This window comes from Anser anser (assembly GCF_964211835.1).
Source record: "Anser anser genome assembly, chromosome: 4".
Lineage (NCBI taxonomy): Eukaryota > Metazoa > Chordata > Aves > Anseriformes > Anatidae > Anser > Anser anser.
The window spans coordinates 74,139,585-74,164,824 of record NC_139724.1 but is presented as its reverse complement, the minus strand read 5'-3'; the positions used below and the strand labels follow the sequence as shown (position 1 = coordinate 74,164,824).

At 36.3% G+C, this 25,240-nt stretch overlaps 1 long non-coding RNA gene across 2 annotated transcripts; it reads left to right on the top strand.

The window, feature by feature from the left end:
* Positions 1 to 16,738: 16,738 nt before the first annotated feature.
* LOC310899434 lies at positions 16,739 to 24,473 on the top strand. Of its 2 annotated transcripts, XR_014584286.1 has the most exons (6): positions 16,739 to 17,115; positions 17,594 to 17,672; positions 18,805 to 18,860; positions 20,443 to 20,574; positions 20,799 to 20,886; positions 23,605 to 24,473. It is a non-coding gene; the product is annotated as an uncharacterized lncRNA (long non-coding RNA). The 2 variants fall into 2 exon arrangements; XR_014584287.1 differs by lacking the exon at positions 23,605 to 24,473 and having other exon boundaries at positions 20,799 to 21,875.
* The last annotated feature ends 767 nt before the right edge of the window (positions 24,474 to 25,240 follow it).

Sequence of the window (25,240 nt, the reverse complement as noted above, 5' to 3'; positions counted from 1 at the left end):
GGATTTGAAGGAAATCCCTAGCCGTGATTTAAAATTCCCCAAGTATGATTCCTTTCTTAACAAAGGTAACATATTTTTTTTCCCTCTGTGTTGTCTTTAGAATCACAGGGCCATTTTGGCTGAATTCTTCCAAAATGTTCGGCCCAATGTAGACCTTCATGCAAAAACGTAATTTTGAACATTTTAGGTTTGTCAAACAAAGTTCTATGTGGCCAAATCTCAGGTCTTATTTTTAGAAGATATCATCAATGATATCTAGTTATGATGTAGTTAGTTATATAGATAGTTATGATAGCTGGGGACAAGTCAGGTAGCAGAAATTAAGAGTGGACCTGGAGAAACCTCATTTCCCTGCCCAGTGTTCAGCAGTCATTAAAATTGCACCCCTTTGTAACATTCCTATATTAATGGTAAAAATAATTTATTGCTTGCTAAGAGCTCTTCCATACACTTTTAGAAGATCTAATTGAAAGTACATCAAATTTAACAGAAAAGCTTGAAATTACTTTGTTGTACATTTCTAGGGAAAGAAAGGAGACATGTCTTTGTACAGCCTGGAGTGAACATGGAATTCCCTAGCATAGATCAGCAATTAGGGGAAAAATGACTTTGAATTTCTGGTAAAATACCTCCTCCTGACCAATCCCATTTAGTCATATACCCATTTAGCAAGTGAAACTGGCTGTTTCCTCAAGGATATCAGTTACCTGAATTGCAGTTTTCTAAAATCCCACATTTGAATCTACACTTGAGACCCAAACCCACAGCCGTAGACCATTGCTGAAGGTTTATTTTCCTTTTCTGTCTCATTTCTTTTTGTCGATAGTGCACTGGTGTATGCCATAGAGGGTATGTGCAAAATTACTTTGTCTGTGCATACATATTATTTAAGGAAAGGTAATAGTTCTTGAGGATCAGATTCTGTGCTTTATTTGTGGCAACTTGGCTGTCCTTGCTCCATTTTGGGAGGTTTATTTCTCAGTTTGGTTTTTCACAGCTGGCCCGTATTTTAACCTCGATAAACTGGTCCCCTACAAAGACAGCATCTAGAGGTAGCAAAATTTTCTGCTGACTCTTGCCCCAGATGTTCAGCTTCCAGCTGCTTGTGATTGCTGAATAGGTTTTGATTCAGAAACAGTCAGTATTGACAGTAATCCCTCAGAGAAAAATTACTTCATATCAGACATTTGCAGCACATAAATCCTATTCTCCAAGGAAAATACATTATGTTTTCCACTTAATATACTCAGAAACACGGCATCCAATATATAATATCATTCCCTCATAAAAATTTAATAAAACAAGAGCATGAAGCCATAACCTGCTTCCATCAATATGTGCAAATACATCTACCTTGTATATCACTGGGGATATGGACAGATAGAATAAGCTCTTGCAATAATGGCAAAAAAGGCACCAAGTTATCCCCTTCCTGAATGAATGGATTTCAGTACTTTTTCTGCAGATTTCATGTGATGAGCATTGTCTGTGCAGGAAGTTAGCTGGTTTTCAGTAGGAATTTAATATACAGTTTATTAAGCCACTTCTGTAAATTCTTCTGGCTACTTAGTGGATAGCTTTTGCCTCCTTTGTAAATCAAGACATTGAGCTCACTGAGACTTCTATGATGTCTTGACCAGACATGTACATAAAGAGAAATTGCGCAGTGAGTCGAGGATTAGAATAGGAAAAAGAAGTATCGTTGATCAAATTAGCAGTTCAAATTTAAAGATGATCAATGAACTGAAGACAAATGGATGTTTTTTGTATTACAATGATGTATTAATTTCAGATTTTTGCTATACAGATTAAAATAAAACATAACTGGCAGGAATTATTAAATGAACAGTGTCTTTACAGATACTGTGCATAAAACAAATGACTAGCACTTGCATTAGTATATATTCATAAAAACAGGACCATAGTTAATGTTTTGAAATAAAATAAAGTTTTGCCACTTGCTAATCTCAGGTGATGAGTATGTGTTTTGTCTGTGTGGAGAATAAACAAAGGAAACAAGAAACGATGGAACTTGGGGTTTTAAATAAAGTAAGTATACATTTCCACTAGATACAAAGTCAAGAAGCTAATCCATTTTTCATGGTCTAAATTATTTTCATCCTCCTTTTTAAGATGGCAGGGTTTTATTCCTTCATAAAGACTGGGAGTAAGCCTGTAGGAGTCAAAAGAGAAGATTTTGATTGGCTTCAGCTAACTTTCAAAATGGTTCACATCTAAAATGATTTTTTACTGTTTGCCATATATAAAGGGGGAAGGAAACCTAAAATGCATGGAACAAAAATACCTTACGCTTTGTCTAGTACTCTACCAGTCACTACTAATGTTATAAGACAATCAATTTTAAGCAGGAATGTGTCTTCAAACACTAGTGGCTCAGACCACAGGATCATAAAAACACTAGAGAGAGACAAGTCCATTGCAGGGATTTGCAGACAATCCTTTACATCAAGGAACAGCTTAGTGAAATAAGTATGTCTGTTCCTAACAAGGGTGATGTTTCCAACTAATAAACCTGTTGTGAATCTCTCTCTTATCCATCACTTGGAGACTTCCAGAAATCTTACATGATAGAGCACATATATGCAAGCCAATTTACCACAACTTTTAGCTGTGTTAAAGAGAAATAGATTGTGAGATTCAGCTATACAGGCAGTTGAGCAGTATCCATGAGACTGATTTAGCAGTTAATCTGATGCTGTGGCATGCACTCTTGGAGTGACTGGCTGGTAAGACTTGCGTTAAAGATCAGAAGGATTTACAAAACAGAAGCTCAGAGGACAAATCTGAAGACATAATGTGTCTTAATGAAGGACTCAATTACGTAGTTGGGGCTCCAATTAAAACACAGTTTCAAGAGATTTTGTGGGAGCTCTTTTGGCAAAGAAATCTGATACACCCTATCCCCACAGGCAGAAAAGGAGAAATCTCATCTGCTCCTGGTAGTGCTTATATTGTCCTTATTGTCTTTGATTTTGCCAGTCATCCTTCCTGTATATTAGGCAGGATGTCTTGGCCATATGCAGTAGCTTGTTTTTATCTTCTGTGCTTTGTTTGTTTTCATTTGGCACCTTTTTATCATTTGGGTGTCTCCAATTTTTCACCCTTTAGTTATCACATTGTTCTGATGTTATCACAATGTTACAAAATATTTATGTGTTGGTTGTTACTATTTTAGTGTGCATATACTATTGCAGTATGCGTATATTCGGTTTCAATGAAACCGAACATAATTTGTATCCTGATTAGTGCAGTTTTAAATTGCGTCACAATTTTTGGCTTTCACTACACTGGTCTTCCCTGTTTACAGTAAGTAAAACATATTCTAGATAACATGAGAGATCTGAAGGCATACCTCCTCAAGGGAAACATTCTCCAGATTCTTCCAGCTGAAGTTTGGACATCCTCGTTTTTGCGGAGGGGTATTTACTGGGCCAGATTCACTTAAAAATGGCTTCTATAACTCCGCATATTAGCCTGGATCTGTATTTGTGGTGTGGTTGCCCGTACTCTATCTAATACCTGCTATCACATTTTCTTAATCTCTTGAGAGTCTTTAGATTAACAAACATCATACCTGTGTCTGTAATGGCTCTAGTGGTCAGTATACAGAACAGCATTCCCACTAAGGAAAGCTGAACAGAAAAATAGCATGCTCCAATCACAAGTTCATTAGCATAACATCCAGGAGACCTGTATTTTATTTCTGGCTCTATCACTAACAGTTTGTATGGCTGAGCAAATCGTTCTGTTTTCTGCCCAATCTGTTTTCTTACCTACAGGGCAGGGGGAACAAAACCCAAAAAATTATTCAAAGATGAAATGATTTGTTTCAGTAACATCTGTGAAATTAATGCATTGAAAATAATGTGTTAAGGCTAAATATGGCCAACAGTTCTATTTTTCTATAGTTTGGAAGAGGTGAAAATAAGCTCTTTTGTGTGCTGTAAGTTTTCACTTAAACCTAATTCCTAAATTAGTCTACAATGGCCTGAAATTTTGGACCAAAAGTGTCCTTCAATTGCCTTTTTAGCAAGAGATAAAATAAATAAATAAATAAAACATGTAAATGTATTTAGCGGACAAATTCAAACTAGAACTACCATTTATTTATTTATTTAAGGAGTTTACTTGACAAGAAAACTAAGGGCTATGTTATAATTTTACCTAACTTTGTTTAATTTGGCTAGCTTCCTAAATGATGCCCTTAATTTCAAAAAAAAAAGTTCTTGTGGTTGATTTAGGAATTCTATGGCTGATAGATATTTTCTATTGATCTGATACAATTTTTCTTTGAGTAGTAACTATTGTCAGGTATATGAATTGCAGGAATGGAGGTATTCCAAAGTCTGGAATTGTCACACTTCTAACAGAGGCTTAGAGGTGAGGACTTCTGGGTCTAAACTTGAAGAGCAGTAAGAGAAAGAAATCTCCTAAGAAAGGGAAGATGAAGTTTGGGGCAGGGAGACAGAAAGAAATGGCTATTTCTATTATTTAGGGATAAGAATTTCACTTTTGAGTTTGAAAAAGAAAAAAAGAGAAGGAGCTGCAAGTCAAGAAAAGCAGGCCTCTGGGACAGGGAACTACAGTGGTGAGAAGTGAAAAAACAGGTAGATTTTGACAGGAAGCATGAGAACTGAGTATGATCCTAACCTCTCTATGACCAAAAGAGACCGATTTGTCTCTTGTGAAGTCCTAATTCTGCGAGATACTTTTGTACTCAAAATAAATCAGAATTAAAAGCATGTCTCTCTGATGAATGTCCAGGTAGCAAAGAGATCTTCAGAGGAAAACAGGGATGTCTCCATAGATAAATCATTTTTTTACTGTCTCTCACAAGAGTAGAGAGAGCTCACATCTATGTTATATATAGCAAAAATTAGAAGTAGTAACAAAATGCAAGTGAAAGTGGAAGAGCTCAATGACATGGACCATATTTTAAGGAACACCAAAAGATGTAATGAGTGGCATGCCTGGATTGCTTGCACAAATACGCAATGATTCTCATTAAAACCACAGGACCTAATGAAGTTTGAAAAATGTACCAATATATGGAGCCTCCATACTCTATTTTTCTCTTGGAACCTCCATACCCTATTTTTCTCTTGGAACCTCCATGGGAGGAGGTTGTTACTACCTGAGGCACAATTTCTCTGTTGTGTTCCCATGTTAGCTTTTAGTTGTGATGTAAATGCTTCAGCGTAGCCTGTACTGTTTCTAGTGTACTTTTGAAAATGTCAAATATTGTGTACTATCTAAATTGACTAGCTATAGTAGCTTTCTATATTTAGATCACAGAATGTAACTAAGACTCATTGAATACAACTAATTAGATTAGGTTGTCAGTGAAAGTAGACCTCTCAGGTAGATGTTGGAAATGGAACCAGTTCTTGGCTTTTTGCAGTTCACAAAAATTTGAGCTTGTACACTGACTGGCTTGCCTGATGATCTTGAACTGATTTGCCACTGTATTACAGTCTTCCATATCCCAATACTTTTTCTACCTGAGTTTCAATATTTTCTTATTCATACCGAAATTGGTTCATTCTGACCATTTGAAATAGATTTCTTATATTATTTTCAGCTTTTCTGAAAACAATATAGTCTTTGTGATTATATTATATAAAGCAAATAAAATACAGTTCTCTCTTCAGCTCCAAAGGCAACGCAATAAAATGGATATTGTCATTAGGTACACAGGACCAAAATTAATTCAACATCTTACCTATCAAAACCTCGCATGACAGCAGATGAAAGCTTTGGGAATGGAATTGCTTGTATAACTATTTTCAAAACAGATCAGTATTTTGGAACTATAGTTTACTCTTTTCTTGTTTGGTGCTTGTGTATTTCTTGGATCAAATTGTGGTGAATTCTTGGTCAGTCTTCACCAGAGTTACATTCCTCTGCCAGCTGAGGACATGCTTCCTTTTCCTCAAAGCCATTCAAGAATGGCTTTGGAACACTTACAGGTCTTCTAAACTGCTGATTTTCTAACAGTAAAGGAATAGTAATGGAAATTAAATAATATTATTAGGTGATTTACATTCCACATGTGTCTGGCTCCTGAGTCAATATTTCGTCAGGTCTACAATAAATAATTACCTTATCTTAGTTAGAAAATACTGTTAAGATTAGAATATGCCCGCACTTTCTTTTTTGCTTCAAAGCATTTCTAGAAGTTCATCTTCCTGATTTGATATATTATTACCAGGTCAGATGTACTTAGCTGTGCAACATCAAAATTGTACATTTTCCTTTCCCTTTTTCTTTTTGTTAACCCTATCATAAAGGAGAAATCAGAGTTTCTGTATGCTACACATCATGCCAGGCTACTCTTAGGACAATGTCATTGCACATTCAATGCCAGGAATTACTGCTGCATGCCTTTACATGTATGTAAACCAGTGACATCTTTTTTTTTTTTTTTCTTTTGAATTTACAAGATTTTGACTCTTCTTGAAAGGAAAATAATTGTTCTTACTTCAGCAAAAGGCCTCTGACATGAAAAAAAATGGTAATTTAAAAATAAGGTACTATGGCAAAAAATAACATTAAGTTCTCTGCTTTTCCTGTGGAGGCTGTTGGCAGATGGGCAGGAAGTCTCAGCATTCAGTGAAGATGCTGAAATGAAAGTGATTTCTGTGGAACGCTTGGATGCTGGGCTCTCAATAAGAAATTTTCATCTGGGATTTGGCTCATACACAACAGCCCAGAAGATGTTCCACATTCTCAAAACTGTATTTATGAACTATATCCAACCTTTTCTTTAGTTTTCCTTACATTGGTATGATAGAACTCATCTGAGCAACCCTCAGTATGAAATCACAGTTACAGAATATGTCCAATTGCTGAGCAATTCAGTGTCTGTTTATGTGTTTGTCTGCACGGTTCTGCCCTTTGCTCCAGATTTCTGCCATCAGATCAGAATTCCCTTGGCATGCTGTAGAGCTTTTTGCTTGAAAACTTACTCTATAAAGAGCTTAAAAACATCCCAGAGCAATGTTACACACTTTGCAAAAATTAACACTTTATCTCCATCTCATGTAAAAATTTATTGCATCCTTGAAGTAACTCAGTGCAATCAAATGGTGTTTGGAAGCTATCTTTGAAGAAACACACATTCCTCTGTAAGGATCATCAAATATGGATATAATAACTTTTCTTCCTCTTAGTTTCTGTGATGCTTGTAGTGTGTAACTAGGGGTGCTATCAAACAGAACAGTATCAAAATATGGATGGCTCACGTGCCCCAGTTCCTCAATCATGTGTTCTACCCATTCCATTTTTACATGAAAATTCTCATTTTCACATGAAAATTCTTGAATAGTGGAAATTTGACAGTGAGTCTGTGGTGCATAAACATATCTGGCCTGGCTTAACTGAAACAGTACAACTGAAGTACAGGGCAGAGGCTTTTTATCACCATAATTAATAAAGGTAGTGACCACCTGGAAAACTCATTATACAGTCTGAATTTGCACTGGTGGAAAATCTTAACCTGTCTGCTAGATATTCCTTACCTCAGATGAGCATGAGATGGACTCAAATACATAAATTTTTCTAGATTCATGTTATTCATAGCAGTCACTGTAACAATTTGTTAGGAAATATTTGAACACTGTGATTTTATTTACCTCTGAAAAGCCAGAGTATATTCACAAAGTGCTTTCTTCAAGATGGACTCTGACATAAATCAGAATTTTGCATACTGTAGTTAGTTGTTGATGAACAGTAACTTGATGACAATTTTCTTACTGACAATGGTATCAGCTTTACAGACCTTGATTCAGGAACTCATTCAAATGCTTTATTAACCAAGTTTTCCAATACCTTTTCTGACTGTATTTTAAACTTTGGGGAAAAGTGGTTACATCCAAAGAATAGAATAACTGTCACGTTTCTGAATTTACAGAAATGATGTTGGGCTGTGTAAGGAAAACTTTAAAGAGCATAGAGAAAAAGAAGGGAAATCATAGCTGTTACTATCACAAATTGTCACTTATGCTACAAATAACTCGGTATTAATTTCATATTCATGCATGATGAAAGTCTCAGTAACATCAGTATGCAGCAGATGCTGTCCCTCTGATAAAAAGTACTAGGGAAAGGTGTCCCCACATAGGTTCATTGAACCATAATTAATTTCCTGATTGAAGCCTTTTAATGGCAAACGTACATGCCACCTCATCAAGCCTCACCATCCATTTCTTTCTTTCTGACCTTCAGATATTTTGTGCTGTATACTGAACAATAGTTCTCATGATGGCCAGCCATAATGGATTTATATCAGTTAAAGAGAAGAAAATTTATGAAGAAAAAAACCTTTATTTTCACTTTCAGCATTTCTATGTCCTATTGTAATATTGAACCCAGCTATCTACAGCTTCTCTTTGTAGAGTCACTACTATTCCTGTAGAGATTACATGTTCTGTTGTTGCTTCCAATCAACCATTACACAACAAAGATTCCTGAAGTTTAGTCACAACTCATTATGGCTTGAACAAATAGCTTCAATAAAGATGTAATGGATTAGACCTATATTATATAACATAGCTTATTTTATGAGGAATGATTTTAAAATTATGATGTTAAACAATCATTTTTTTGGTGTTGAATTGATTACAAACTTGATTAGAAAACTGCACACTACTTACTGAGTAGAGAAGCATTATAACACTTGTGTAACATGGGTCCTAAAAATGATCCATTAATGTGCATAAACCTTGCATGTATGTATGTTTGGCAGTATAGGCCAAAGCTGTTCTGTTTAGGGCTTTGTTGTGGTTTAAGCCAGCAGGCAGCTGAGCACCACACAGCCGTTCGCTCACTTCCCCTGCAAATGGGATGTGGGAGAGAATCGTGAAAAGGTAAAACTCATAGGTTGAGATATTGACAGCTTAATAGGACAGAAAAGGGAGGAATAATAGTAACAATAATATATATATATATATATATATATATACAGAAAGCAAGTGATGAACAATGCAATTGCTCATCATGCACTAACTGATGCCCAGCCTGTCCCCAGGCAGTGGCCACCCCAGCCTGTCTGACTCCCCCATTTTTATTGTTCCACATAACACCACATGGTATGGGACATCCCTTTGGTCAGTCCAGGTCAGCTGTCCTGGTTGTATCCCCTCCCAGTTTGTTGTGCACCACAGCCTCCTCACTGGCAGGGCAGCACAAGGTAAAAAGTCCTTGGCTCTGTAAGCACTACTCAGCAACAACTAAAACATCAGTGTGTTATCAACATTATTTTTCTCCTAAATCCAAAACAGCAACATACCAGCCACTATGAAGAAAATTAACTCTATCTCATCCAAAACCAGGACAGTCTTTACCAACCTGGATTTTTACAAAACTTTAGGAATTATCTCAGAGGCTCTGAAATCCCTTTTCAGCTGGATTGGATCTTGGGAGTGTTCCCTTCTCTTCAGATGAGTTGGGATGTACTATCTATCTCAGGTAATCACTTGCAAAAATGTTTCCTACTTCTGTTGCAACATAGGCGCCACTAGCATTGACTAATTCTTATTTTATTGTGAAATATTCCTGTTGTGGACTGTCGTGACAGCCACAGCAAGTGATGCAGAACTGTTTTGTTGTTTGGTTTGTTGGTTTTGTTGTTGTTGTTCTTTGTGAGGCTCAGGAAAGGCTTTATCATGATCAAGAATCAGAACCAAACTTGGGAATTCAAGGACAGGCAGCTGAGAAATACTCAAAAATCATTTATTGATGAGTGTATTCTGTATCACTGAATGAAAATGTGGAGGTTGTTCATTTGTTCAGGTGTAATGCATGCTTTTGTATTAGCTTTGAATTAATCTACTTTGAATAGGATCTGTCCATTATATAGAGATGATACTCTGGAAGTCAATGACTAGTTAAATCACCTCCCATGTTATTAGTCTTATAATTAAGAAAGTCAATGCTATTCATCCATCCATCTCTTCCCATTTTCTTTAAATACTTTACATAACATTAATGCTATGCCCTGCAGCCCAAAAAGCTTAAAAAAGAGAAAGGAATAAAACAAAAATCCCATTGTTCAAATCCTTGCTCAACAGGGTACTGCAAAAAGCTTGGACTAGAGAACACTGCTGCCAGTTTGCTTAGGAAGTACTGAAGGTGAATGTATACCTAGTAAACCTGAAATAATCCAAAGAGTCTACATAAAGACTAGTAATCACTCAATTCAAGACAAATTCTTGGCACTCTAATTAGCAAATATTTATTCTGATCCTTTTCTGCAAGGTTATGATGCAGTTATGGAGGATAACCTAATGACAAAAGACAGTGACAAATCTGATCAAGGATCATTAGGTGAAAAAAATTCATAATAGCTAAAAATAGAATGAATTAATTTTCCATGGAAGAGCAGTGCCACTAGTAATTTCTCACTGACATTGGCAGAGGTGGTGTGGTCAGGTGTTAGCTCTACTTACTATTTTTCGATATTTTAAAGAGCCACTTTATTCATAGAGGAATAATTGCTTTGTGCCCCATTGTCAAGAACAATAGTTTTCTTCAAGACACCAGTGAGAAGACTGTCACGAGTGTTATGAATTGCACCTCTAAGTTCATCTAAGCCTGAATGGAAAGGCCATTGATATTACTGTCAACTTTACCCCTTCTTTGATAAAATAAGTCTCACAGTTCCAGGACAAACTCATTCATTTCCTCTATTATCTCTGCCTTTCTGTCATCACTTCTCCCTGAGTCCAAGGGAAAAGGTTTTAACTGGCAGGTTAGAGCATGTTATTTAAACTCATCTCTGGATGTCATAGCTGCTGTTCAAGGATCTTCCTACAGCAGCTGTGGATACTTACTTTTTTTCCTTAGCACCCATTATTACACCCAGAGACTCAAGTCATTCTATAACTTGTGTCACCTATGTGCACCTTGTTATTTTCTCACATAAGTTTTTTATCACTGTCCTGACTTCTGAGTCTTCCCCTGACATTACAGACAAGTAGGTACCTTTATTCAACTTGTCCTGAATTTCCTGGGAGTGCTGCCAGCATCTTGGTGTCACTTCTGAGTTTTCTGCATCTATGAGCTGGCTAGGCAGTTAAAGACATTTCTGCATTGTTTTAAATCAGATTGTCTGAGTTTATCTCAAACAAAGCAGAGTCTAACAGTTATGTGGTCTTGTACCCTATTGTGTGGTTATTGGGAATTTTAGCTGAAGTAGCTTCTGAATTCTAGAATGGAGTCTTGGAGGGAAGAGTATGAAAATGTCTCTGTTTGAAGCTCGGTCTGTTTCTGCTTATTACCTACTAAAATTTATAACTACTCCAGACAACAACTGAATAACCATGGCCTATACAATAGATAGATAAGGCATTTTGTCTTTTGCTTTTTCTTTTTACAGATAGAAGATAGTCCCTCAGTTTGTCATGAACTCTCAGTCTTTTGCACTTTCATGTTTGAACTCAATTTACATGCTAGCTATGTGGAAGGTCAACATACGAAGACAGTGCAACACTGCCTTTGGATTAACTGTTACCATGACACATCTGTTTTCCTTTGCCTCACTTTGACTTATAAGCATCCTTGTTTCAGCAACCACATTATATCCCCATATCCTGCCTGTTCATCTGCTTGTGGCTATTCGCTATATAGGACTGATCTAGAAGGAAGAAAGGCAGCCCTTTTTCCATGTGCTATCTGGGATCACGATACACTTTAGTAAAGGAGTTTGCAATATGAGGAAGCAGAAAATCTAGTACTTGGTTAGCATGTCAGAATTCTTACAATCAGCAAGATATCTCATCAGAACTAGCTTCAACTGCAAAGAAAATACTTAAAAATCCTACACAGGTTGTTCTTACAAATGGAAGAAAAATAATCAAAGCACTGAAGTCAGTTTGGTGAAACCCACGTCTTTCAAACTGCAAAGAAAATGAATCCTATGAACATTCTTTTAGTAGTAGCCACATTTTGGAAAGGGTGGGTAATAGTTAAGCAGATTACAGTTTTGCTTACAGAACACATGCTGCTGTTTGTTGTCATAACGGACAGACATTCCAAAATATCACATACTTTTTAACCTACGCCATAACCTCTCTACCCTATCTAGATAGAACAATAATTCTTCATGGGTCACATATAATATCTAGTATCAAATATTAGCAAAATATTATTCCGCCGTTCCTAACTAGTGGCAATGCATACTGCAAACTGAAGTATGTTGGCTAATTATATCAGGTAGGGTTGTATGACTGGATGTCTTATACATACCTGCCAAGGGATACATATCTATCACAGTATCCCAAGCTCTTTTACATGGCCTCCACTATCCTCACTTGGAAAATGAATCAAGCTAATATTGCAGCATTGTCACAATTTCACACATCAGGTTGAACATAAGACTAGTGCTTATTCTCGGAACTAACTGAGAGAGCACTCCTATTTGAAAATATCTGCTATTGTATTGGTCAAGCAACAGTTACAACTACGCCTTTTTCACCGCTGTGACTGCTGTCATACAGCCCTTCCTCTCTTACTGCCCTTCACAGCAGTCATTGAGACATGCTACAGAATTACAAAATGGACGAGGTTGGAAGGGACCTCTGAAGATCATCTAGTCCAACCCCCCTGCTGAGCAGAATCATCTAGAGCATATTGCACAGGATGGCATCCAGGCAGGTTTTGATTATCTCCAGAGAAGGAGACCCCACAAACTCTCTGGGCAACCTGCTCCAGCGCTCTGTCACCCTCACAGTAAAGTGCCCCCTCATATTCAGACAGAACCTCCTGTGCTTCAGTTTGTGCCCATTGTCTCCCGTCCTGTCACTGGGCACAACTGAAAAGAGACCAGCTCCATCCTCTCAACACCCTCCCCTTGGATATTTATACATATTGATGAGATCTCCCCTCAGTCTTCTCTTTTCCAGACTAAACAGGCTCCAGCTCTTTCAGCCTATCCTCGTACAACAGGTGTTCCAGTCATCTAATCATCTTAGTAGCCCTCCTCTGGACTCGCTCCAATACCTCGACATCCCTCTTGTACTGGGGAGCCCAGAACCGCACACAGTACTCCAGGTGTGGCCTCACCAGGGCTGAGTAGAGGGGGAGGATCACCCCCCTTGACCTGCTGGCAACACTCTTCTGAATGCACCCCAGGATACCATTGGCCTTCATGGCCACAAAGGCACATTGCTGACTCATGGTCAGCCTGCTGTCCACCAGGACTCCAAGGTCCCTCTCTGCAGAGCTGCTCTCCAGCAGGTCAGCCCCCAGCCTGTACTGGTGCTTGGGGCTATTCCTCCCCAGGTGCAGGACCCTGCACTTGCCCTTGTTGAACTTCATGAAGTTCCTCTTGGCCCATCTCTCCAGCCTATCAAGGTCCCTCTGAATGGCTACACAGCCCTCTGGGGTATCAGCCACTCCAAGCTTTGTCATCAGCAAACTTGCTGTTCTCATTGTCCAGGTCATTGATGAATAAGTTGAAAAACACTGGACAAAGTTCTACACTAGACACAATAAAAAAGAAATAGGTGCTTGAGTTGGACATTTACAAATGATTTAGTGTCCATACTCACATGCTGTACCCTTGGAGATACAGTCATTATATGACTGAGATAGTGCTGTTAACTCACTACAGTGAGCACTTATGTTTGGTCAGCTCAATAGGCCTCTGAGCTACAGGTCTCTAGACTCCATTGACTTTATTAATTTGGAGCCAAGTTGCCCACAGTTTCTGTAATAAAAGTGGAAATATGTGAGATAAGCAAGTGGAAATAGGATAGTTGGCTGGCAGCCAGCTTAATCAAAGCATGGTTGCACCGACATGTGCCCTTTAATTTAAATATATATATGTATATATATCTGTATCCTTATCAAACTGAAGATATTTTTGGACAATTACATTTTACCTCTGTTACATTTTAGTAACTTCTTACAGAATGTAATTTGCTTATTCGTTTTCTGCTAATGAAATAATGGAAAGGAAAAGTCAAATGAGTTTAAAAGAGGGGGAAGGACAATTAAAGTTTACTGGCACCTACACAAACTTGCTTAAAATTTATAGACACTTCTAAATAGGGTGCAAATGAAAGATGAACCAGGGTCAAAAAGTGAAACACAGAATTGGTGAAGAGCAACATCTTTGTATGACCCCATTTACCAAGGTGATTCCATGTCAGACAAAATTTTTCAGGAGAAAAAAGTCAGGAGATTTACTTCTTAGCCAAGAGAGTTCTTAGCCAAGACAAAGATGATAGTCTATAATTCTCTACTAAGAACAAGCAAACAAAAAAGCTCTATGAAGTTTAACAGGACTTGCAGATATATTACTTTTGTGTAAATTAGGGAAGCAGCATAAATTTTGTTTATACTTGTACAATGTTAAATAAGGAAATGAATAATTACCTTTTGTGTGTTTTCTACTTTGTTTAATGCAGTTTGATTGATTTTGCTTATAGTTACTCATTTTGCAGATATATGTCATAAATCAGCAAGTAAATGACATATTACTTGAGATAAAAGTTCAAGATGGATATGCTTCTAAAAGCACATGAAACCTACTAAACAATGAGAAGATTACCACTTTAAAAAGAAAAGGACTGTAGACAGGGAAATTAGATTTGTATGAACTGCTACAAAGAATGAGTACAAAACAAAACCCATTATCACAAAAAATGCCCAAATAAATTAACGTTCTTACTAAAGGTGCTGTTAATGATGGAAGATGATCACATAGGTTGCTGCCAAATGTCAGGCTTGTTTTCTTAAACATATTCTTTGCCTTGACAGCTGTAAGAATTTAGAGGCGGCACAGACATGATCAAAAGGTTCTTTTCTATCTTACTGCACTCAGATTAGATACTAGTTTATTTAGTTTATTGCTTTTTTTAGGGGGTGAATATAGACCTGAAAGCCACATAAGGTGTTCAATGTAGAGGAGCACCGATAGTGATTTTCTTGACTGTCAGATTGTTTGACAAGTTCTAACTGAATACTTGTTACTTCCATTAGGTCTGTTGCTAGCCAATCAGTCCATAACTGTGACACCATAGACCATCATTTCCTTATCACTAAAAGGAAATATCTGTTTTCAAAATCAGTATATATATATTATTTTTTTTACATCTTTGACTGTATTAATATGTTGAGCTTACTTTCTTGACAAACGCAATGTTGTTAAGCACAATTTAAAAAAAATAAAAATAAACAAACAACAACAACCTCTTAAAAGTATGATTTTGAAATCTGAAAGCCTCATTTTTCCCTCAGTCAGTTTGCACAGTTAGAAGACTGGTCTTTTTCTTCCAGTTCTTCAATTTTACAGTTAAAGTTTATCAAAATATTTTCTGAACTTTCAGCTCAGCTTCCATTTGTATTTTGAGTTTATAATCTTAGGTGCAAAGTTAAAAATATATGCAAAGCTCTTTTGGCTAGAAGAGAGCCTCAGTCTCAAATTTGGAATACTTTTTTTGATAAAAGTGCTGTCAGGTAGTAGTGGATAGATACTAGCATTCTAACACAGCAGAGAATGAGACCAGCCAACTTCAGATTCACATTAAAGTCTAATAAAAAATGCAAAATACATTTTTTCTAGGTCCCAAAAGGAACTGTGAACAATTTGTTGCCCCCATCCCCCTAACTATACCCCATTGCCAAAGCAAGCTACTGGACAGAGTAAGCCTGGAGGGAAAAGACACAACACTTATTTGGTGAATTTTCTATCATTTGCTTTTATCTAGCAGAGGCTTTTGTGGTTCAAAATATGCTTTTTGTCTAGATTTTAATGAAATATAGCTCCAATGAGTAGTGCTCTTTTGGTATGTTTGAATTAAAGACGTGTTCAACTATGTTTACCTCTTAAATTTGACTTGTTTAATGTAACTATAGATTATGGAACTGTAAATTGTTTCAGCACTGCACTGCCTCACTCTTCAGGCACATGATTCATTTTTCAAATATGTATTAAAGGAGATGTATTTAACTTCTATTTAAGCATCTGTATTTTAAATTGCAGTAAACCAACCTAGAACATACAGCCCTAATGGCACTTAAAGCTCTATTAAGAGCTAAGGAAGAAAGGTCACAGGATCTTGACCACCTCCATTTAGGAAGAGGTATAGGAAATCAATTATAACATAGAAGATTTGATTATGAAGAAGATTATGATAGATATATTAGATATAGAAGATTATGATTAGAGAGATGGAAATTATCTCCCCCAAACTCCGTGCAGCCGTCACAAAAAATGAGCCAAATATAGTCAAAAGTAGAAGCCCCCCGCCCCCCCCCTTTTTAATCCAATAGCCCTTGCAGGAGTTTAGCAAGATGAAAAAGGCTTCACAGTACACCTCATCACAGCTCTGCAACAACACTGTGTAAGAGATGTATAGCATAGCAGAGAATTTGGAACATCTGAAACAACAAGGTAGAGATACCTTCAAAGTTCTATCTGCTGTGCACACCTATCCTATCTGTAAACAAATTTATACTTGTGTGCCTGAACAAAAGGAGCAGATCTAGGGATAACAGGGCTTGCAACCAATAATATTCATCAAGCAAGTCTACAGTTATAAAGCATATCTGAGATCAAATTAGGAAAGCAAGCTGGCAGGTTTAGATCTGCACAGAATCAACCCCAGGACAAATACGGTACAGCTCAGCTGCAAATCACAAGCGACTGAGCGTGCATGCCACACACCTGAGCCAAAGGGAATTTGTGAGTGTGTGGAGGTCCTAGGTGAGACTTAGGGCAATTAAAGCCTGCTGGTGTACTCAGAGCCATGGCAATACTATTTAAAGATATCAGTAGTACAAATTTGTTTTTCAGGAAGGAAAGGATGTAGTAGCATAGTTTTTCCTGGTTCAGTTTTACTTGAGTGCTGAAACAGTTTTAGAGTAATATAGGAAGCAATGATGATAGGTTTTTGCAGTGATCATGCATTTTTTTAATGGAAGCAGAGTTCAGAAAATAGTTTTTGTTCTTTTTTTTTTTAAGTAACCATTCTTTTTTTCTAACATACTATACTCTTGAGTGTATTTGAGCTTTTAACTCAAAGCCTAGTTTTCTGGGAAAAGTGTGAAGTATGATCTATAATCGTCAAAAGATGGTTCTAAACTGAGGTAAAGATATGAGTCTTACTGGGAAAGCTTTGCTGTCTGTAGCTACTATATGGATTACTATGGTATGTGATAAGCAGAAACAGATCCCTGCTGTGTGCAAGTTTGTTTTGGGACATCACAGAAGGATAAAGAGGACAGCAGAAGAGACTTGGAAAAAGATGGTTGCAGACAGGTGGTAGTAGTGAAAAGGCTATTCTGTCTTTCTTTCATGTTTGGGGACAAAGGTGCTATTTCTAGAATATTTTACTTGTGGTGGAAATGTCTCTATCAAGATCTGTATCTGAAGATACTTGTCTAAGTAGTGTACGCATCTCCATTGGCATAATTTCCTTGGGTTATATATTTAAATCAGATTTAGTTATATACAATTTCATGTGAAGTTCTATCTTTCTGATTTTGATTAGATTTCTGATTTTGAGAGTATGGACGTATGTTCTGATGGTTTTAGCTGATATGAATGCCTTATCTGAAATGTTAGGAATATGATTCTCAAAACTTCTAGGACCTTGGGCATTTGAAGTCACAGAGGATCCTGTATTCCTTAGCAAGAAATTAAGGTATGAGCTTTGCTTTGTGATTTTATTATTTAAAAAAAAAAAAAAAAAAAGGACTAATTGATCTAGATGATCATTGCTGTATCTTTCTCCATTCTTTCCCCTATTATTCCGTTTTTCTATTCATTCTCCTAAATAAATACAGCATTAAATACATTTTTTCTTTTAAATAGATTCTCAGGGCAAATTCCTATCCATTGTAACAGTGCAAATTCTTGTCAGAAGCAGGGTAAGCCTCAGGCTTTCACAGTTGAAATCCCTTTGAAACAAGAAGATTTACAGTAGTACTCTAAGGGATAAGGGACTTTCAGGAGTTCTCCATGCAGACATATACTCTCTAAGTGTGTTGGGGAAAAGTGTAGTGTAATAAAACTCCGATTTTATTTTTATTTTTTTCCTAGAATATCCATGACAGATTGTACATCTCTTTGACTTCTTCACAGTTACTATTTTATAAATTGTGCTCTGTTAAATGGGCATGTATGAGTGCCAGGGTGGTGTTTGGCCATTTGCATTGTGCTTGTTAGCATGCTTCCCAGTGGCAGAACCCTCCAGAGAAAGGCTGAGACTGCCCCTTCCCAGAAACCATCTGCCTACACTTGGAGGAGGAGATTTGTGGGGTGTAGAGTCAGGCATACAGACAGCAAGAGATGCAGATCTAACCTCTAGCACAGCAGAGATCAGAAAATGCTGAGAAGGTTGAAACTGACAAGAACCCAGGCCTTGTGTAATAGAAAATATTTTTTCACAGTGACCAGAGGTGACTTTTATTGCAATTCAAAAAGCCTTTAAAAAGAGTTTGGACTGAGACCAAGCTTAAATGAAAAACATTGCATCTGCAAGGACATGGGGGAATTCTTGTTTTTTATTTCTTTTCTGCCTTCTCTTGTTCTTTTTTTTTTTTTTTTCCACTTCAGAAAGTATTATTCTTGTTTATGCTCTCAAATTCTGTTCTTTAATTAATAAATTAAATTTTTTTTGGTTTCCTCTTGGTGGTTTTGATATACCTTTTAAGAAGAAATTTTCTAATCAGTCTTGCATCCAGGTCTTGGCAGTTTTGTGATTTAGTGACCATGTAAGTTCCATTCTGGACTTGTAGATTCATTGTAACTGATAAGCATCTTTATTTTGCTAGAAAATGTTGGAAACATCACAGTTGTGCAGGATCAATTTGACTTGGAACTCAATCAGGTAAAATAAATCTCCGTTTCATAATATCTGTTCAGTTACTATTCTTCACAGGGACAAACATTCCCAACCTCTTAGGTACACAGTCTTTCTTTTCTTACCTTGGGATATTGATTAGCTTGACTTGGTAATGCCTCTTGCCCTAACTTTATGAATGTTCTGGAATCATATTGAATACTGCAGAAATAAGAATTTGAATACTTCCTTCTGGGCTAGCTGGTGTCACACAATGGGGATTTACTACAGGGCATCTGCATGCAAAAATAATAATAATAGTAAAAAACCAAACCAAAACAAAAAAACATATTTGACTGTTTGGGATTTTTTGGATACAGGAGTTCCATATTTACAAAAACAGATCTTACTTACGTTAGCATCTGAAGGTATCTCTTGAAATTGCCAGGAGTCATAGATTGAAGACATGACTTGAAGGAAAAAAATATATACATATTTTAAACACCAACTTGAAATAAAAATAAAAAATTAAACATTGGAAATGAAACAGGTTTATAGAGGTAGGCTATCAGAAGCAGAACAGCTTCTTATTTTACTCTTCTTTATTCTTTCTTTTCCTTTCTATTTCCTTAGCAGACTGTATGCATTTTTACTCAGCACCTCATTTTTTTTGACAATATTCTACAATTTCCTGTTTATGGATTGCATGGGAATTATGCAAAGTTCTCTTTTTCTGTTCAAGATAAGTTGTATCACAGGTGCTGTGCTTGCAGAACTTCCAATATCATCCGTTCACAATGTAGACTGTCTTACTGTCTAGAAAAACAGAAATATGTATTCTGCATTTTCATTTGTTTCATGCTTAGAGGGGATGCTAACCAATTGTAGTCATACAATAAAGCGTAAAGTAATGCCCATAGATGCACGCTAAATTATGTGTCTTGTTTCTTTCACCAAATGATACTTGAAAATGTAAAAATGAAACTCTTGTTCAAATTATGGTGGGTTTATCATATCCTTTTTCTTACCCTGATGTTTTATCAGAATACCTTTGCTTAATCCAAATAAAAGTGCCAGAATTAATGTTACTGTTATGAAATGTGGTGTGGGAGGACTTATTTAAAAACCTAGCAGTTCCCTAACTCTTATAGATGAGGTAAGAAAAATTGAAATTAGAAAAAAAAAAAAAAAAAGAAAAGAAAGAAAATTAGAAAAATTAGAAAAAAAGAAATTAGAATTTCCATTCTTGGAAACTTTTTTGTTGCCTGACTTTTAGACACTGGACCTCTCCTCAGTAGCAGGTCTTCATCATATTTGTCCTGTGCTACTTCCAGTCATAATGTCTGTCAACAGCATAGGCCTCATTTCAAGAGGTGTCCTGGCTTCTAATTTGGTGCAGTCAAAGCATTAATCTATTTCCCTCTGGCCCTTTGGGAATTTGATAGCTTTTATTTTTCCACTAGTGGGAACTGTGAAGTTCTCTCTCTTTGTCCACATTTTTCCAAGTGGATATCCAGTGGTATGAGAACTAACCCTGACGTACAAAAAATGCACTTAAAATGCATTGTCTATACTGTGTTGGAGTGTAAAATAATGTTAGTATTAGTATAGTTCCACTTTTATGTTTCAGATTATTGTTTTGAAGACTTCTGTTTAAACCTGTATCAGTTACAAAGTTGACATAGCAACTAACTCAAAGGAAGAATGGCAAAGAATCTGATTGCATTGTTTAGTTACGCTTCAGCAATAAAATGAGTATAGGGTAAGCTGGAATATCCTTTATTATTACTATTTTGGTCTGAACCATGAACACTTTCTTGGAAATCCAACCAATTATTCCCCCCCCCCCCCCCCTTCATTTTGTTTCTAACCAATCTAAATTATAAGATAAATATTTAAATGGAGAGAAATTAATTCTAAGTCAAGTAATACAAGGGTACTTGTGCTTATAAGTTTCACTGTGCTGTTTTGTTTTTTGTCTTTCAGGTTTGATTCAATAATAGCTGTCAAGTGTGCAGGCTGTAATTGTACTACTGCTCACAGGCAAGAGTTCTGAAGCCAGATGACAAAAAAGGTTTGTGAATGTTGGGGGTGAAATTTCAGTCAATGCATAAGATCCCTTTTCAATGCTGATAGTCCACTGAACTGGTAATTTAATACTCTTATTATTAGCAAAATTGCTGATCTTACAAACAGTCCTCAGATTTGCTGAACATTATATTCAGAGCTTTACCTATATCTTTTGTTTTCTTGTTTCATTAACTGACCTTTATCTCTGATCACTCGAGATGAGTTTTCAGGTCTTTATCCATGACAGGGGCATTTCTGTGATGACCTTAATGAAAATGTACTCTATTATCTAGGGTGACTAAAGTGGTTGTTTACTTTTGTATTTAAAATCTTCCTGTAGTTACTCTATGTAGGAATCTTAGTTTTCTGCTGACATCAGATCAAAACTCTCAAAGTTGTGTATTTGTTATTATTCTCATGGCCGGAATCATGAGAAAAGGATCACTTACCAAGCATGACAATTACTGAAACTGTTCAGTTTTAGACAATTTATCAAATCTTTGTTTTACAGAACCTGGAAAAAATATTGTAAGTCTGAAGAATACTCACATGGACAAATATTTGTCCTACATATAGGATATGGAAGTTGTGTGAAGTTAAAATATTTATATTCTATGCCATCCATTTTCTCAAATTGTGTTGTTGCTGTTTGACTGCTTCCATACTTCCCTTATTTTTCCAGTCTTATTATTTTAATCTACTAATCTGAATAAAATAAAGTGAAATAAATATTACATACTTGATTATAATGCAGTTGTGATGAGCTGGCCCTCACACTCAAATGGTACTAAAAGTTTACAAATGACATTTCCTGATAGAAATGAGCACCAGCTGTATAGTTTGGACATGGATTTCAAGGCACAAAGATGTTCAAATCTGTGGGTTTAGTTTTCTTGTCTATCATCACTCTATATTTAGACATGTATTTTAGAGACGCCTCTCTAAAGCATGTTTTCCCTTTCGTAAATTGCATCCTATTTCTGTCCCCCTATATCCCCCTCATTCTGTACAATTAACTGTATTTTAATCTAGCTGTATGATGCATTCTGTTCTGAACAGGGACCATCATTTATTACAGTCATTTTCTGCAGTGTCTGTAAATTAGATAATTATTCTTACTAGTCTTTCCAAAGGAAAGAGTCAAGTCAGGTTTTGCTCAGCAATGTACGCATTGCAAGTAATTCAACAGTGTCCAAATAATTATCTCTCTTTAGTGTTCTGAGGCAGTAGAACAATAGCTAAAAGCAACACTGAACTTCTTTTTCCAGAAAAGGCACTACACAGAGATGCAGTCTAAAATCTTGTGCTGTTCTCCTGCTAGGTTTTACAAGATAAGTAGGCTCTGGGTGCAATGGAAAGGAGGGACATTGCTAACCCAGGGTCCCAACTCTGTGAAAAGCTTTGGAGTCATGAATTGAGAGCTGACATTGAGTCAAACTATTAGAAATCAGAAAACTAGTTTATGCTCTTTCAACTGAATTGTTGCTGGAAATCCCACACTCTAGATGAGAAGACATCATTCACAACCAGCAGTTATTTCTAAATCTGATGTTAATCTTTATTTCAGGGTAAATCATCCCTGTTTCCTAACTTAACTGTTTTCTGTGTCAGTATCTCCATGCATGAATAGTTCTAGTTTTTCTTCTCTTCTTTTCTTCTAGTTTTTCTTCTCTTTAGGTGACTCCCTCATGGGGGAAAAATATATATATATTTACTTATAATATATATATAAATATATTGTTTATATGTATTTATAAGTATATATATATACTTATACTACTTCTGTAAGGGAAAAAATAATAATTTCCAGGTGCTTTTCTTTTTTTTAAATTATTTTTTTTTCTATCTCCTTTTTTTTTTCTTTTTTTCCCAATGGCACTATTACCATTGCACTAACTTTCATTTGGGATATGGAATCTGTGGCTCTCAAATTAAACGTAACTTCAGATTTCACTTCCCAATGCCCATGGCTACAAAAGGCCTACTGCAAAGTAGTCCATGTCTTTCTAACATCTCACTAAATTATTTAAGTATATCAGGGTCTGCTTAGGACTGTGAAAGTGTATTATATGATATAAATTTAGAATGGCTGTTTAGAGATAGAGCTACTTTCTGGAAGTATCCAGCTATTCATCGTTTCTAAGCACCCCTTGTCTCCTCCCAGAAACTTTTCACCATGGTGGTCTCAGATGAGAAATGAAGCCTTGGCAAGAAATCTGACTTCATTGCGGTCCCATCAAGCTATGTCCAAAAACAAGACAGCAGTTTAGAGATAAATGCTATTAATTCTGATGTAAAATTCTTAGTCTTTTGGAAAATCAAAACAGTACTTTCTGACTCTGCTACTTGATATCTCGGGAAACAACCTCAGGGCTGCAGGATGATAGGTAAAACCTGGCATACTTACATTTCTGAAACCACCTATGTCGTTTAAAAAAAAAGACAGTGGTGGGGATAAGCCAAGTAAGACAGCCAAGTTCCAAACTGACAGAAATTTCTGTATGTTAATGAAAATAACAATGAACTTTTCTATCACCTTGCTATTATGTAGTTCCAAGCTGAGGTAAACAAACAAGCACCTCAGATGATAAGAGACAGACATCACCAAGCTTTTGCATAGTGATATTTTTTCTGCAAATATTAGAGAACAGATATCAGAATAATGCATCAATAGTGCATTCAATATGCTTTTGGTAAAGACTGTAATAAAAAGCTCTCTTAGGTACAACATGGCAGCATGGAATTTTTACTGCGTCTCTGAGCTCTGATTGGTTGGCTCCAGGATGAGAAGAAGGTATATTCTCAGAAAATGTAGATTTTCTTATGACATTCAGTGAAAAGAAGGAAGAAGTATAAAGCGGAAAGAAGAAGAAATGTACACTGCTTGTGTAAGTCCATATGCTGCCCTGCAAACAGAAGGTGATGTAACACGATCTCGGAAGTACTTGACTACTGTGGGGGGATCAGAGCTTGGTTTGACTCCCAGTTTACTTTTAGTACTGGTATGAAATTATGTATGAAATTATGTAAGTATGAAAACTAGTATGGATTGCATGATTACAGTTGTCTTTTCTGGCCCTGATCTTTTACGAAAATATGAGAGTGCAGCAAACTTTAACAACTCTTGATCTTGCTTCTAAATTACTTTTCCCTCTTGTATGAAATGCCATCTATGGTTTGCTAACTCAGGTGATTTAAACAAACATGATTTAGAAGATTTTATACTTAAGATTTTACAAAGTCTCTTTTTGGCCTGGGAGGATGTTATGCTATTTATGAGTCACAGTAGGCTACATTTAATTGTCACTGAGTCTGTGACTTATTTGGCAGGATTACTGGATTTTACTGATTTATCTGTTTATTTTGTTGCTGTCATACAGTGCCCTTTACTTAGTGATGGACTAATACATTTGTTTTTGTTTGCTTGTTTTTTCCTCATTAGTAAACAGCTCCAGATTCTCTTAATTTGCTTAAGCCATATGCTTTCCAGAGGTTTTGGCCATTCATCTAAGACGATGAGAGGCATAATGCACAATGTGCTATGCAGAGCTTACTTTGTGCTGTCCCAGGTGTATCAAGTATACCAGAGACCTTTTCTTTTTTCTTCTTACTTTATAACTAGTACTATTAATTTTTGTTTATACATTGTTGCTACAAGTCTATCAACAGCTAAATCAGAAGTTGCTTAGGAGAAATGTAGGAGTGAGGAAGCCTATGAATTATTTTAACTCCTCATTGATCACTGCAAAATTTATGATACCAGATATTTCATTTTTTTTAAAAAATAAAATAAAAAATATCTCCAGCTCTTCCAAGATTAAATGCATTCAAAATATAGATCCTTCTGGAAAAGCCTTGTCTATTTAGTAAGAGTAAAACAATAAAGTTTTACAGATATGTAGAGCAACATAAATTATAAAAATGGAAATACCAAGTTCCATAGAAATGACTCTAAAAAAAAAACCCACTATAGAATTTAATAGACAGTGGGAGTCTTTCTAAAATTGCTTTTTTAACCATCCTATAAATTGTTAAAATGAGGATCTGATTCTCCACTGAATTCCTTAAGGAGGCTCTGAGAATCTCTAATTCTCTATTCAGTTTCAAAGGGGAGATCCAATTCTGCAGTCTTTCTCACATGATTAGATTCATTGACATCAGTGGGTTTGTTCAAAAAACGTGCTGTACATCATGCCACATTATAGGAAATTTGTGCGATATAAGACATTCTTTTAAATTTATAGTGCCAACCATTCACACTGCAGGTTTTGATATTGCTAGCGCAAAATCTATAGTTTGTTTCTGGTGGATGGATAACACACTAGCCTGTACAGCTGAGTTTGCGTACAGTATGGAAG